The 16934-nt window shown below is 35.8% G+C and overlaps 1 protein-coding gene and 1 pseudogene across 17 annotated transcripts in view; both read right to left on the bottom strand.

The window, feature by feature from the left end:
- The window catches only part of TAFA2 (TAFA chemokine like family member 2), a 541094-nt gene that overhangs the window by 293023 nt on the left and 231137 nt on the right, over window positions 1–16934 (bottom strand). Inside the window, exon 1 of one of the 17 annotated variants that reach the window (XM_016923137.4) lies at window positions 4372–4418. The exons of the other annotated variants lie outside the window; for them this stretch is intronic. The gene's annotated coding sequence lies outside the window, so the exon portion shown is untranslated. Of the gene's footprint in view, window positions 1–4371; window positions 4419–16934 lie in introns of those variants that run through there. 17 annotated transcript variants of the gene reach the window in all.
- LOC129136632 (small ribosomal subunit protein uS3-like) lies at window positions 8759–9383 on the bottom strand (annotated as a pseudogene).

Raw genomic sequence — 16934 nt, 5'->3', positions numbered from 1 at the left:
TTTGAAAATGTAATGGGAAATAATCCAATCCAAAACACCAAAATTTAACCTTATCAATAAAAAAGCAAATCAGTATTTTGGTACTATGATACTACTAAATATTCTACAAATAACACACTCAGAAGAGAAAAAATAAAATTCTATATTCCTGATTATTGCAAGGTTTAAAAAATCACTTAAATCTAAATACTGGAGGGAAATGTAGTTTGCAGAAAATCATGGAAGCACACTCATGCTACAGACAAAATTGCCCTGAAATTTGCCCAGTTCAGAGCCTCAATGCATACTTACATATTCTCCTTATTAAAATGCTGGAAATTAATTTCTCGCCCAAGAGGAATTCATAGTCCCATGTTTAAAGCACAAAGATTACAAGGGGAACATTTAGATTATCTAGAGATGCCATCATGTGAATTTAGCCTATTATTATTGAACATTCGTAGTTTATGGACAAAAAATAGTAAATCAGTTCAGCAGGATAGGCTGCTTAAGAAGGATTAGACTATCACACTATAAATGAGATAGAATTTTACTACATGGAATTCAGTGAGATAAATTTAAGCTTTGTAGCTTACAAATTTGTGGTATTTACCATAAGGGCAGCACAATAGAAATCAATGCCTGCCAGTACCCACTCATAAATCTCTAATCACAGCACGTAACAGGTTTGAACGAATGCAGGATCAAGTAGAACACAATTTTCCTGGTTAACATATTATAAAAGTAGGTGTGTTCATAAACACACAAGAAAAAGGAAAGAAGACTTCCCACTGCTAATGGGTGCCATTTGAGACTTAAGTTAATAGTAAGTCTAAAATTCCAGTATCTAATCCTTCAGGCAAATACTGCACCCAGATATTAAACACTACACACATCATCATCACACAGCATGGTGGCTCTGTTGGAGTTACTCTATTAGAAAAATCACCCTTATTACTAGTCTAATACCACAGTGTGAGTAATGAACTGCACTGTAAGTTGTACAGAATCATTTAATGAACTGCAATAATATGAAATTTCTTTTTGCTCTATTTAATAACAACTTATTCACTCAACTACTGAGGCTTCAAATCTTGACCATCTAATATTAGACACTGGGAGACTCAATGTGTAAATATAACAAACTAGTTGTAAGTTAGTCGATAATTTAAGGTCACCTTCAAATATAGCACAATCAAAAGCCAAAATACTATTGCACTTTTACAACAATTGGTATAATGGCAACAGGTTCTATCTTACAAAGTCTACCTAATAGGCCTCATCAATTTATGCAGAAGGGAAATTAACTATCTTGGACCCACTTTCCATGAATAGTGCCAGGGACATGCTAGATACTTCTTAAATACTTGATATCTGACTGTTGACTGATATCTTAGTGAACTACTGTGGAATGCATTTAACAAAATCTTTAAAATATGTATTATTCCACTGGGCTATATAAACACATATCAAAACATTCTACTGACATCGAAAACCTTAATTTTATACTTCAGGCAATAAAATACAAAGAATTATAAAGCTACATCCTCAAGAATACAGGGTAAATTTAACACATTAGTGGACCAACTTTGGCAGCAAGATACCAAAATTTACTACCCAATAAGATAGTATTTTAACCAGTGTTGCTGCATAATTTATTTTGTGTTTGTGAGCTGAAAATACTTCAAAATGATGTTCTGGCTGTGCACAGTGGCTCATGCCTGTAATCCCGGTACTTTGGGAGGCCAAGGCGGGTGAATCGCTTGTGCCCAGAAAATCAAGACCAGCCTGGGCAACATGGTTAAGCCCCATCTCTACAAAAAAAATACAAAAATTAGCCGGGCATATTGGTGCATACCTGCAGTTCCAGCTAGTCAGAGGGCTGAGGCAGAAGGATTGCTTAACCCCGGAAGGCAGAGGCTGCAGTGAGCAAAGATGGCGCCACTGCACTCCAGCCTAGGTGACAGGGCCAGACTCTGTCTCAAAAAAATAAAAGATAAAAATAAAATCATGTTCAGTTGTCAGTAATTTTCTTCTTGGCTGCCATGGTTAAACAGGCCATAAAGAAACTTGAAGTCAGACTCAACTAGCATTTATTAAACAGAACTATTAAATATCAAGTATTGTGCTAGACTTTTCCACATAAATTGATAATTCTTATGACCAACCAGATTTGGAAACCACTCTGCAATGCTGGGCCACATAACTCCACAATGCTATGCCCAGTACCTTCAATGATAGGACAGGCAACCTCCAAAAAAAAAGCCATCCATTTCATCGTGGCAAATTCTTCTATTAGCAAATTCTAATATTCTCTATTAGCAAATTCTTCTATAATTAAACCAAAACTGTTTTCTAAAAAAGTCTATCCTAGCAACTCTTCTAGTATTACAAATGAGCCTTCTTCTCCCCTATATGAGAAAACAGCTATTCACAAATATGAAAAGTTACTATGTCTCCAACTTCCTGCAATTTAAACTTGTCTGCCCCATCCTTGATCTTTCTGGTAGCATTCCATCTTTTTCCTTCTTATAATTTACAACTAATATATCATTTGTTTGTTCACTTTTTATAGCTTGGGTTCTTCACTAAACTAGGGCTTTGTAAGTCCAAGGATCATGTCTATTTTGTGCACCATTGCACAGCCAGCATCTAAAACATAACAGGTACAATGAATATTTGATGAATAAATTAAAGAATAAATGATTTAGGTGTATACGCTTATAATCTTTGGTTTATATCACCACACTCATTTTTAGAGATAGTGTCACAGGAGAAGAATAAGAGTTCCTCAATTAGCTGATCTCCTACATAATAGGAAATCTCAGTAAATGGTTTTTAAGTGGATTTTTTAATGATAAAGATCAGCAGCATTTGTTTATTCTATAAATACATATATTGATTTTCTACAAAGTGCAAACAATGTACCAGACACTGATGATATAGTGGTGAGCAGAGTAGATACAGTCTTGCCCTCATGATGTGATAATGAAATTTAAGAGGTGACTATATAGAGAAGCAAAGTACACTATTTATTGCAAGACAATTGCATTAAGTTCACATCCTCACATAGATCCAGCAGTGAGACATCAATCCCAGTCATCAGATAACAACTACAGCAAGGAAAAAGAAGATGGTAGGCCTCAATTTAAACAAGTAAATCATGGAGTTATAAAGCTGAGACATGAGTGGTCCAATTCATAAATGCAGAAAGTAGAATGGTGGTTGCCAGGGGCTAGAGGGATAGGAGAATGGGGATTTGTATTTAATGGGTATAGAATTCTACTTTGGGAAGACAAAAAGTTTTGGAGATGGATGATGGTAATGGTTGCACAACGTTAATAGATGTAATGCCACCAAATTGTACACTGAAAAATAGTTACAATGATAAATTTTATATTGTGTATATTTTAACACCATAAAGAAAACTACAAAAAGAACTGTGTCACATATGGCAGTTATATTTCAAACAATGTAGTAGTCATTTACCATGCACATGTACAGAACTCTGGGTCCTCGGTTTGTTTTTGAGTTCCACGTGCACAAATATGGAGAAAAACTGCCAACAGCAGGAACTTCAAGTGAAGGAAGACAACCACATTTGACAAATGATGTATTATTATGTGACCAGTGAGAAACCTCAAGGATGCCGACAGCTCATTTTTTACTTAAATTTCTCTTCAGGAAAGCTCTCTAGGACTGTGAGACTCAGTAATTATTTTTTAATTCTCTCACCTCCAAAACACAAAGAAATTTTTACCCCTCAAGTTAAAAAGCTTAACTTTGAAAATATCCTAAGGACACAACTGCCAGAAATGACTTAAGGATTAAGTCAGAAAATACTGGAAAAGCTAATCGGAAAATGTTAACTCTGTCTGAACACTCCAACTGCCCTCAGACCCTTCTTCCCACAGGCACCAGGGAAAGAAAATTTAGAATCAAGATGCAGGTGGCATACAACTGAGGAGAAAACCTCCTTTCCTAATATAAAATGTAAGGCATACTGCAACAACATTCCTCTGAGCCCTTCTCAGAATCAACCATCCTACCAATCATTCATACCGATAGCAAAACCAGAATAGTGTCACCGCCAAGCCAGTCAAACTGTCAACAACATTTATTATTGTGTGTACAGGGTACCAGTAAGTACCTGGTACCCTGATGAGACAAAAGGATGAGACAAAAGAAAAAGTCTCATCCTTTGCCCTTCGAGAGCTCATAATAGGAAGACTAATTATTTCTGCCATACATGTAGAGCAAGGGAGTTGGAAGGCAATGAAGAAAAGAGCGTGAGCTCTGCAGTGAGACAGATCAGTGATCTAATACCAACTCTGTAACTTTTTGGCTGTATGATCTTAATGATAATACATAGCTAAATTACTGAGGGCTTACCATGCACCAGGAAGCTTGGTCCATAATCCATCCCAGCTAATCTTCACAAGCCCTATAAAGTAAATACTATTATTGTTTCATACATAAACTCAAGTTATTTAATCTCCCTGAGCCTCAGTTTCCTTGAGGGGATGGAGGATTAATACCAACTTTATATCATTGTTTTGAAAGTTACACGAGTTAATGAGTAAAAAAAAATAGCTTAAGATACTGTAGACTCTCAGTGAATGAATACTGATACCACTATTTAATTAAATGTCTATAAAATGGCACATATTTAGAAAAATTATTCCAAGAAAGCATTTTAGATATTCGTATTTTGTTATAAATAGTCTGAACTATTTGTAAATGCAATTTAATTCAGCAAGTATATGTATTCTTGCTATATACAAGATGCTGTGCCAGCTACTGCAATACGCACACCAATATATGACACAATTTTGGTCATTAAGGAGTTAGTAATCCAGGGAATTAATAACAGAATATATTCTATCTTAAAATTAACTCAACTAACCAAGACCTAAGAGTTGGCCACGTGGTGAAATATTTTTATTCTGGAGTGTATTTTGTTATATTCTCCACCACTGTTTTGAACTGCAAGATGACTTTTTCCCTGAAAAATATAACTTTCTACAAGTTAAATACCAGGTTATCTCACTAAAGTATGGTTCCTCTTGTTTTTCACATCAATATAGCATATATTTTTATAAACACCTGTACCAAGTGAACACTTGCTGATTTTCAATCATCAGTATGCAATTCACTCAATAAAAGAAAACAAGCAGCCAATATTCAGGCATTCTGTTTATAATGACAACCTAAACTGCCATTCAAGCTCAATACTGTCTGTTATAATTATCAGAATGAGTGGAAACAAATGATCAATAATGGGAAAGCTTCTTATTCATCTCCCATGGCAATGTGCTTTCAATTCCTAGTGAGATTTCCCAAGATATTTATGGAGAAATCTTCCCAGAACATTGATCTCAGCTGAAAATCTTATAGTTTGGGAGAATGCAGGGAATTTCCCCATGGAAATGGGGAGAGATATGATATAAGGTACTGGGCATTCCTGCAGTAAATGAGTACTGAGCATTGATAAAATGTTTGACAGAATTGATAACATGGACACTGTAATTAATGTGCATTATAAAATATTTCCCATCCCTCCAGGTAAACTCCATCAAACTATAGTTTTAAAAGCAGTTAACATACTGGAATAACAATCATTAGTCAAAACCCATTACATTTCATTGTGAAATCCCCAGTATCATTATTCTCCTTCATCTTTCCAGGAAAGAATAGCAATCCATGTATATGATTAAGTGATATCACCATTTATTCAAACAAAATCAAGCAAAGGCTTAAAGACAGTATTTTTTTAATATATCTAGAAATGTCAGTTCAACTAAACTTAAAATTAATATAGACCAATGGAGCAGAACAGAGGCCTCAGAAATATCTACAACTATCTGCCACATATCTACAACTATCTGATCTTTGACAAACCTCACAAAAACAAGAAATGGGCAAAAGATTCCCTATTTAATAAATGGTGCTGGGAAAACTGGCTAGCCATATGGAGAAAGCTGAAACTGGATCCCTTCCTTACACCTTATACAAAAATTAATTCAAGATGGATTAAAGACTTAAATGTTAGACCTAAAACCACAAAAACCCTAGAAGAAAACCTAGACAATACCATTTAGGACATGGGCATGGGCAAGGACTTCATGTCTAAAACAACAAAAGCAATGGCAACAAAAGCCAAAATTGACAAATGGGATCTCATTAAACTAAAGAGCTTCTGCACAGCAAAAGAAACTACCATCAGAGTGAACAGGCAACCTACAAAATGGGAGAAAATTTTTGTGCTCTACTCATCTGACAAAGGGCTAATATCCAGAATCTACAATGAACTCAAACAAATTTATAAGAAAAAAACAAACAACCCCATCAACAAGTGGGCGAAGGAGATGAACAGACACTTCTCAAAAGAAGACATTTATGCAGCCAAAAGACACATGAAAAATTGCTCACCATCACTGGCCATCAGAGAAATGCAAATCAAAACCACAATGAGATACCATCTCACACCAGTTAGAATGGCAATCATTAAAAAGTCAGGAAACAACAGGTGATGGAGAGGATGTGGAGAAATAGGAACACTTTTACACTGTTGGTGGGACTGGAAACTAGTTCAGCCATTGTGGAAGTCAGTGTGGTGATTCCTCAGGGATCTAGAACTAGAAATACCATTTGACCTAGCCATCCCATTACTGGGTATATACCCAAAGGATTATAAATCACGCTGCTATAAAGACACATGCACACGTATGTTTATTGTGGCACTATTCACAATAGCAAAGACTTGGAACCGACCCAAATGTCCAACAATGATAGACTGGATTAAGAAAATGTGGCACATATACACCATGGAATACTATGCAGCCATAAAAAATGATGAGTTTATGTCCTTTGTAGGGACATGGATGAAGCTGGAAACCATCATTCTCAGCAAACTATCACAAGGACAAAAAACCAAACACCGCGTGTTCTCACTCACAGGCGGGAATTCAACAATGGGAACACATGGACACAGGAAGGGGAACATCACACACTGGGGACTGTTGTGGGGTGGGGGGAGGGAGAGGGATAGCATTAGGAGATATACCTAATGTTAAATGAGTTAATGGGTGCAGCACACCAACATGGCACATGTATACATATGTAACAAACCTGCACGTTGTGCACATGTACCCTAAAACTTAAAGTATAATAAAAAAAATTTAAAAAAATAGAATAAAATAAAATAAAATTTATGTTTTAAACCACAAATGATGCTTCTGATTCTTAAGTTTCCAATTTAATTATTTTCAATTTCTTAATACATTTTTATTCAATTTTAGTTTTATGCATTTCAATGCTCAACATTCAGACTACCTCACTATAAATATTGAAAGACAGTCTCATCATTATAGATTAAACTGATTCCAAATCATCTCAACAGGATATTGAGAACTTACCTTTAACTGAAAATGTTTCATTTTATTAAGTTGATACTAAATGACTACAAATGCCAAGTTCTATACTGGTACTAGGCACATAAAAATGACTTCAGAACATAGTAAGAAGGAGAAACACAAGAAAGACAAGAATTAAAATACAACATGAAAACTGCCACACTAGTATTATCATACCAATGCCCCACAGAAACACAGAGGGAATATGCCCTCATTACAGCCCCCATCCTTTCATTTCTACTGGGAAAAAATGGCGACCCTACACTTCCAAAGGAGGTAGTTTTGAGCTGAATATCAGGGGACAAATAATAGCTCACTAAGAAAACTTAAAAAGAATGAAAGAACATTCCAAGTAAAGAAAAATGTAAGACACAAAGCCCAAAGGTAGAAATGGGCATGGTGTTTTCAGAGAATGTCAATTAGTTGTGTCAATGAGTTGCAGCACAGATAACACTGGGATATGGACAGGGAGTCAGATAATAAGGATGAAGGTGAAAATTATCTACCTACAAACCAAACTGTAAAGACTATTCTATTTCATGCTAAGGAGTTTATACTACAGGCAAGAGCTGCTCATTTAAGTTTTCTCTTTGTGTTTGAAAATGATTTCAGTGAAAACACCCCTTTACTCACTTCTCATTTACTGAAATGTACTGATTGAGCACCATTTCTCTGCCAGGATTGGCAGATACCACAATGGCCAAAATTTTTCTGTAGCCTGGTTTTATATGGCCCACAAACTGAAAATAGTTTTTACATTTTTAAATGAATGAAAACAATCAAAGTAAGAATAATATTTCATGACACGTTTATATAAAATTTAAATTTTAGTGCCCCTAAATAAAGTTTTATTTGAACTCAGTTATATTCACTCTTTTGCCTATTGTCCATGGCTGCTTTTGTGATATGGTAGCAGAGATAAGTAGTTGCAATAGAGACAGTATGGTCTGCAAATCCTAGAACACTTACTAAAACAGAAAAAGGTTGCTAATTTCTATACTAAATACTGGGAAAACAAGAGGTCTAATTATGGAGATGAACAGAGAAGCAGATCTATACAATTCAGTATGATAAGTACTATGGTACAAGTAATCTCATAATATTTGATTAGCAGATGCTTGGGACACACAGCCCAAATTGTGGGAAAGGACTCTAAATAAGGAAAGGCTTCTTTTTTTTATTTTTTTTATTTTCAAAGGTTTTTGAGGAACAGATGGTGTTTTGTTACATGAATAAGTTCTTTAGTGGCGATTTGTGAGATTCTGGTGTACCCATCACCTGAGCAGTATATACTATACCCAATTTGTAGTCTTTTATCCCTCACCCCCTCCCACCCTTTCCCCCAAGACCCCAAAGTCCACTGTATCGTTCTTTTTTTTTCTGTCTTTGTACAATATTTTATTAAAGATCTTTACAGAACAACATCCAGACTCCAGAATACAGCTGCCAAGGAGACCCTGTTACACTGTGGGGACTGGCTGGGTCATGGCAGGCGGTTCTGGCTTCCCACCCTTCTGTTCTGAGATGGGGTGGTGTGCAGTATCTCATCTTTGGGTTCCACGATGCTCATGTGGTCAGGCAGGGGCTTCTTAGGGCCAATCTTACCAGTTGGGTCCCAAGGCAGCATGATCTTCACCTTGATGCCCAGCACACCCTGTCTGAGCAACACATGGCACATGGCAGTGTCAATGTAGTAGTTAACACGGTCTCCACTGTGGATCATCAGGCCATCCACAAAACTTCATGGATTTAATCCTCTGTCCTCGGAGTTTCCCAGACACCATGACCTCACAGCCTTTGGCCCCACTCTTCATGATGAATTGCAACACACCATGGCAGGCCCTCCTCACAGCAAGCCCTCCTAGGAGCTTGTAACGCAGAGACTCTGCCTGGGCAATGGCACAGACCCCTAGCGGCCACCTTGTCAGCATAAAGCTCTACACTGCCCTCTGGAAAACCAAACCTCTTCTGAACTACAGCAGTCAGTTCCCCAATCCACTGGCCCTTCTCACCAAGAACATTCTGTGTTCTGGTGGCTAAGATGATGATTTCTGTCCTGGTTGGTGTAAAGGAAAGGCTTCTAAAACTGGATTAGATAAAATTTAGAGGCCAAGCGATGAAGAGCCTTACATGTCCTGCTAAAGACTTCCAATTTCATACTGAAGGCAACGGCAAGCCTTTGATGGGTTTTAAGAAGGTCTATGACATGATCAGTTTTATATTTTAAAATGGTGATCCTAGAAGAAATGTATAGAATTATATTTAATGCCATTTTCTTCCATAGCAAACACAACACTGGGATGTAAGGATTATTTCCTCTAAGAAGAATTAATTATCATTCCTGTCAGGCAATCATTCACTTTTTCTCTCTTAATAAAATAATAATAATAACAGTAATAGCTAGTACTTTTTGAGTGTTACCATGTGCCAGGAACTTGCTAAGTGCTTCAGTGTATTAATTCATTCAATCCTCACTCATATAATCTGAGCAAGCAATTCTTGTCGAACTGGGTACATAAAATAATGTAATTAGATTTAACCCTTTTCTGGATGAAAACATTTCTAGTGCTCAAATCACATATTCTTGTCTGCTTTTAGGCAAATGTACTGAACAGCTGTAGCATAAACTTTAACTCCCTTCGTCAAGCAAGACAGATAGTTATATAATCACTTGTTTATCCACTCCGATTATTGACTGAGTGTCTATCATGTGCCAGTAACTGTGCTGGGAAGATATGAGTGTATACCAGCAAGTAGTTCTCATTCCCAGGGGTTCCCATGGCTGAATGAGGGGAGCAACCATACCAGCAATCTCAAACCTGAACCACAGTCACTGTTTCCCCCTCTGCCTAGGATTATACTGTTGGATACATCTAATATTTGAAATTCTTATTAAAATATCTACCTACTAAGCAGTTTTGTGAGTTGATGTTCTGGTAAGAGAGAGAAAAAGACAGTGAGAGACAAAGAGAATCAATGAGCATTAGTGATGAAAATGAAGCCAAGAAAGACAGAAATCACGGGTTCATAGAGAGCCAAGGATTGGTATTTCGGCCTGTTTTCCAATAGCAAAATGAATGAAATAACAATGGATTGTTACCTGGAGTAACTAGGTTGGAAGTGGAGGGAAAGGGGCTTAGTGAGGGGAGGGTGAACACCTACTGTGTGGACAAGAGGTGGACCTCCCTCTGTGATATGTGGCATTTGCCTTGATTTATGCTATAAAAGGTGCAGGAAATTTTGTATACATCTAAATATTTTTTGTGTTAGATAAACTTTCTTTTGAGTTCAGATCTAAATTTAATAATCATATATACATCTAGGATATAGGATATACTATGCTTTACAGGCTGAATAACTTTATTGGAAAATTAGATAAAATCAGATAAAACAAAGAATTTGCCATTTTACTGGAGTACTGCACAAACTACAAGGTTCACAAACCAAGACTTATGAACCATGAGCTTAAAATCATGATTTTGTAACTAAAAAGATACTGAAGTGTATCTGGAATTTCCTCTGAATTTCCTCTAAATTTCCAACAGCAGCAACATACCTCTGACCTTCACCAGAAATCAACACAGAGAGGGAATGATGGCATTTTGTAGTTCTGTACTTTTTCAATTCACCTGAGATGGATAGCTTCACTACTGCATCTACTCCTTACAGTCTGAACTTGACCTGCTGTCAAATGGAAGGAGAAAAATTAGGTACAGAAAAAAAACACAAATCTTCCCCAAAAACTTCCCACATATAATTTTCTCTCATTCAATGTTTTTCTTCTGCACATCATCTTTATCCTCAGTTATGTTATTAGAAGACTTATAAGAGAGTTAAATAGGCATTTGCTAAGATTGTGAAAAGTCGAAAGTTTAGATAACTTTGAAAGATTCTTTTTGTATCTGATTTAATTGCAAGTTTTTCAATATTGGAATCGGTTGCCTTACCTCTACTGCTTGAAAACACTCTTTGTTCCTATTTCTCTTGCATGCTTCCCATTTGGAGATATTTTCTGCATCAGGCAGATTTCTTTCCCCTCTCATCCCAACAAAATCTGGTATTCAGGAAAGTCAGTAAACAGCTCCATGATCTCAGCATTCATTCTCTTTCATTTTCTGTGTATTCTTGATATATGCTATTGGAAATAGAGTGCCCCAAAATCCACAGTATAAGTAACCTGACTGTAGTATATTAATAGAAAATGAACTCTCATGGAAAGTTAGATGAATAGTTGCCTGGATAGAGATATAGGTCCTATTGTTCATACCTTCTTCTAAAATGATTTAGTGATAATGTCCAAAATGCCTATTGTTTGGTTAGAGCCCAATCTCTGCAGATTGGTTTTGCTTCGCAGCTAGACAAAGTTAATGTCCCATATGAGAAACCATTTCGGATCTCAAACTATTAAGAATCCTAGAATAAAACTTAGAAAACACCAATTTGGACATTGGCCTTGGGAAAGAATTTATGACTAAGTCTTCAAAAACAATTGCAACAAAAACAAAAATTGACAAGTCAATGCTAATTAAGCTAAAGAGCTTCTGCACAGTATAAGAAACCATTAACAGAGTAAACAACCTTCATAATGGGAGAAAATATGTGCAAACTATACATCCAACAAAGATCTAATATCCAGAATCTGTAAGAAACTCAAACAATTGAACAAGCAAAAACCAAATAACCCCATTAAAAAAATGAGCAAAAGACATGAACAGACACTTCTCAAAAGAAGACATTCAAGCAAACAACAAACATATGAAAAATGCTCAACACCACTAATCATCAGAGAAATGTAAATCAAAACCACAATGAGATACCATCTCACACCAGTCAGAATGACTATCAGAAAGTCAAGAAAAAGAATGCTGCTAAGGCTGCAGAGAAAAGGGAACACACATACACTACTGGTGGGTATGTAAATTAATTCAGCCAATGTGGAAAGTAGTTTGATTTCTCAAAGAACTTAAAACACAACTACTATTCAACCCAGCAATCCCAATTCTCTGCATATTTCTCTGTATCCAAAAGAAAATAAATCATTCCACCAAAAAGACACATACACTCATATGTTCATGCATGTTTTCACTTATAAGTGGGAGCTAAACATTGGGTATTCATGGACATAAAGACGGCGACAATAGAAACCGGGTACTACTAGAGGAGGGAAGGAGAGAGGGAAACAAGGGTTGAAAAACTAACTATTGGGTACTATGCTCAGTACCTGGGTGATGGGATCAACCATACCCTAAACCTTAGCATCATACAATCTACCCAGGTAACAAAACTGCACATGTACCCCCAAATCAAAAATAAATGTTGAAATTTTAAAAATTAAAAAATAAGTAAATAAATAAATGAAACTTTTTGAACGAGAAAAAATTCTGATTTCTAATGAAAAGCTAATCTTTGACAGCCCTTCTCTCAGTATGAAATAGATTTTTTAAATATTATGGACTGTTTGTACTTAAATGAAACAGTTTCTGCATGAAATCTATCATTCATATTTAAGCAGAGTGGGTAAAATTTAGTCAGAACATTGGATGGCTATTGTTTTACAATTGCTATTGTAAAAATAATAAACTCTGTTTTAACTTGCTTTGTGTAACACTTAGTAGAGAATAAGCCTTGCATTTTAAAGGCATCTAATAATGAAAAAGATGTTTTATAAGAAAAATTAGGACAATTCAAATTTTGTATTCTAGCTCTGATTTTTGCAAATTGCTTGCCCCATCTTAATTACAATGCATACTAGAGTTTTTACCTAAGGAAAAAATATATTTAATAAAAATATTGAGCACCTACCATATGTACTGCAGAGGAACCCAAGATAAAGAAGTAGTCAAGACGAAATTAACTGGTAATACACACTAACATGGCAAACAACCAACCCTGTTCATTTTTTATACCATATATATTTTAGTACATGCAGGAACCCAATCAATGAGGATCGTTAATAATTCAAATTCCAAGGGTAAAAAGAAGCCTACTTAAAATATAATTGGAAGAACTTTCACATCATCCTGTTTAGATGAGCATAAACATTAACCATGAAAAGGATTAATTAAAATGAGTTTATTGTCTTTCTCTAACCCTCTGATACACTAATGTTGAAATGGAAATGTTGCTAAGGTGTTCCACTGGTGTGGTTTCCATTCCTCACTTGTTTCAGAGATTTACCTGAATAGATACCCAGTCAAAGAGTCACATAAAGAAGACAGAAAGAAAAACATAAGTTCCTTTGAGGTTTGCCCTTAAAGCACCCCTGCTTGGATTCCCCACAAGACACAACAGGGCAAACCCATGATGGATTTGCTTTTTTCTTGCTGATACAAACTTCTAAACTTCCAGGTTCTTGGCAAAACCTGGAAACATCTCTTGTCACTAGAACAAGAAGATCTGCTTCTTGGTCTGATTCTCTTTCCAACTCCAGCTCAACTTGACCTTTCATGATGTACACTTCCTTGTTTTTCTCACAAACAGCTCTGATTCCTCTATCAGCTGGCAGACAGTGTTCATTCTGTCCAGCTTTGTTTTGGTTTGCAGAGCCTGGGAGACAGTCTATGTTTTGAATTTGCTGAATAATGCTATTATTTGGTTTATTCTTTGTATCTTCTATTTTTAGCAAAGGTTTCCATTTCTAAAAATACTCAAAATTATGATAAATATTTTGGGGATTTAGAGTTTAAACAAAATGGCTTCAACAAAAGAAAGCATTTAGAATTGTAAATTTGCATTTAAACGCTTGACCATGCTGGTATCACTTATGCGGCAATATTAAACAGCATGAGATAAATCAGAACACAGCTTGAAATTATAGGCCTAACTTATTTGATTTCATAATAATTTTAGGGTCTTTCCTTTAAAAATCAACAGCTCGAAGACGTATTTTTTCCCAGCGAATTCTCTTCTCTTTTTGAATAATGACTCTCCCATGGGTCACAGAATGGCATATATAAAAGCACTATTTCTACAATAATTATTCCTAATTTTTAAATTTAGCTAAATAACATCTGCCAGATATTTATAAGTATAAAATTAGACAAAGTCATTTAACTGAAAGCAAACTAATTTAAAATATGTAAATGAAAATGTTCTATGCTGGACCAAGGATTTGCATATAAGTTACTATTTTGAAATGCACTTGTGTGATTGCAAGATAAAGAATTAACATGCAGCATACAGCCCTTTGGCATAGCCCTAGAATAAGGAAAGGAACTAAGAACATAATATTCACAGTCAAACAAATTAATAAACTGGAGTATTGATCATGGGAAAGTGGAGTTGTGGAAAGAAAAGCTACTAGAGAATATTAAATTATTCTCAAAAGAAATCATAAAATTTAAAAATTTCTAAGAAGGTGAAATTTGTTGCAACAAACAAAGCAAAAAACATTCCTAGTTTTTTTGTGTGCTAATGTTGTGATTGATAATATTAATATTTGTGTAGCACCTTTCACATTGGAATCCCAAAAGTCTAATGATTTTTTTCTTGCACAGAACATCAAAGTTGTCCTAAGATACACAGAGTAAGTTGTACCCCCGTCCTTCAGCAGAACCTCCTTTGTGGCACTTTGCCATATGTCAGCCTCTCTTCAAAGTGTATTTTTTTATTCTAAATCTTCAGTGCAGCAGATTATATTTCCCTTTTAGAGATGAGAAACTAAAGTACACAAGGATTCATTAATTTGCCCAATTTTTCATAGGTAGAAAATAGTAAAGCAGAGACTTTATTCAGGTATCTGCCTGTAAAATTCACTAGTTTAATTGCCATGTTTTGCTGCTTCTGCTCTACCAAATGCTTCGGGGAACCACAAGATTAGCTCCAGATTTCTAAGATGCAATTGGCTAATACCCTGGTTCCCTGTTATCCAACTAGCCTTCGTTTTCTATGTTGAAGGACTTTGAATCTCCAGTCTAGGTCTTGGCTTCCTAACTCATCTGCTATAGAGGTAGGCTCCAGGGTCAGACTGGTTGAGTTCAATTTTCATGGGGCCACATTATGGTTAGAAGAAGACAATGTCTCTTGTGTTTTTGTTGTAAGAGAAAATTCTCAAAATACCTCTCTAATAGCCTAGTACTATAACAAGTTCTCAAGGAATGTATCCAAAGGCAAGTGTGAAAACTTGTTTTCTATGGATTTAGTCTGGCCCTCTCCTGTGGTAAGCTGAGTTAGGATCAATAACCTCGTCTATCTAGACTAGTACCTAGACTCAAGAACCAGCTAGACCCGTGACAGAATGACAGTTCTTGGCTCCTTCACAGTGAGTTCCCACTTCCTCCTCTCATCTTTATCCTTTGCACTTCTCTATGTCTACAGGAGAGGAAGCCAGTAAGCCTTGGAGAAAGAACTCTTTTCTCTAAGGCTCAAAGCAGAGAAATGTATGAAACTATTCTCAACTCTCAGCTATTGAATGCTTACTACATGGCTAATTCTAGAGTTGTGCATGGTCAAACATAACAACACAGCACAAAAGAAAAGCATTGTGAGAGTCACCAGAATCCATCTTAGCTTATAAGTAAGTTCACACAAATTGTACAAACTCAAATAACTATCCTAAGTTTCCTCTAAACTATTGCTTTAATCACAGCAGAAGGCTCTCAAAGCTACTGACAGCCAGCAGTTGCAGAGTCGAATGCAGTCTGACTGGCCACCTGTTGCGAGGTAGAAGCCAGGAATAAATGTGAGTAAAATCAACTTTATTAGTCAGAAAAAGAGACATCTGCCATAACAGTCAGTACAACCACCCAAAAGGACAAACTATAGTCCAAACTACTTCCCAGTTCCTGTTTGCTTCTCTTCAACCCTCCTTCACATCTAATATAGGAATATCTGCCATTTACTATCTGTATGCTACCGCAGCATAATTATTTTCACTTTTTCAAGTATAGGCTAAAATACATGTATTTAATATGTAACTAATAGACATGCATTAGAAAATTTATAAAGAGATTTTTTAACTGAATAATATGTTAAATACTAAAAATGGAAAATGTTCTCACCATATTTAATTTTTTAATTAAAAATTAGGTGACATTTTAACTTTCACTAACTGGTTTTAAAAATCCTTTTGTTTTGATTCTAAATGAAATCAGGCAAGCTATCTCAAAGCATTCAGTTACGATTTATAATCTGTAAGGGAAGCTCCCAGTGGAAGCAGGGTTTCACTTGACGGAAAGAAGAAAACCATTAATTGTGAAACACCTAGCATGTGTCTGATGTGCTGGACAGATTTACCTACATGTTATCTTTTTAACATTAATATTATGCTTATTAGGGAGGTGTTATCAGAACCATTTTATTGATAAGAAAATTATGTTTCTGAAAAGTTAACAAACTCATCTAAGGTCACATAGCTAATAATTAGCAGGTTGTCTGCTTGCAGAGCTGCCAACCCTAGTAAACAGCACAGTATACAGTTTCCATATCCCATGCCTGAGGAACTTAAACTGATGTGATAAGATGGCTAAGTATCAGAAAATATAGCAGAACATGCCATAATGACATTATAAACAATTACTTTTTTTAAAAAGCCAAAACATG

Source organism: Pan troglodytes, chromosome 10 (assembly GCF_028858775.2).
Source record: "Pan troglodytes isolate AG18354 chromosome 10, NHGRI_mPanTro3-v2.0_pri, whole genome shotgun sequence".
Lineage (NCBI taxonomy): Eukaryota > Metazoa > Chordata > Mammalia > Primates > Hominidae > Pan > Pan troglodytes.
The sequence above is the reverse complement of the archived record's forward strand: the minus strand, read 5'-3'. Positions and strand labels throughout refer to the sequence as shown.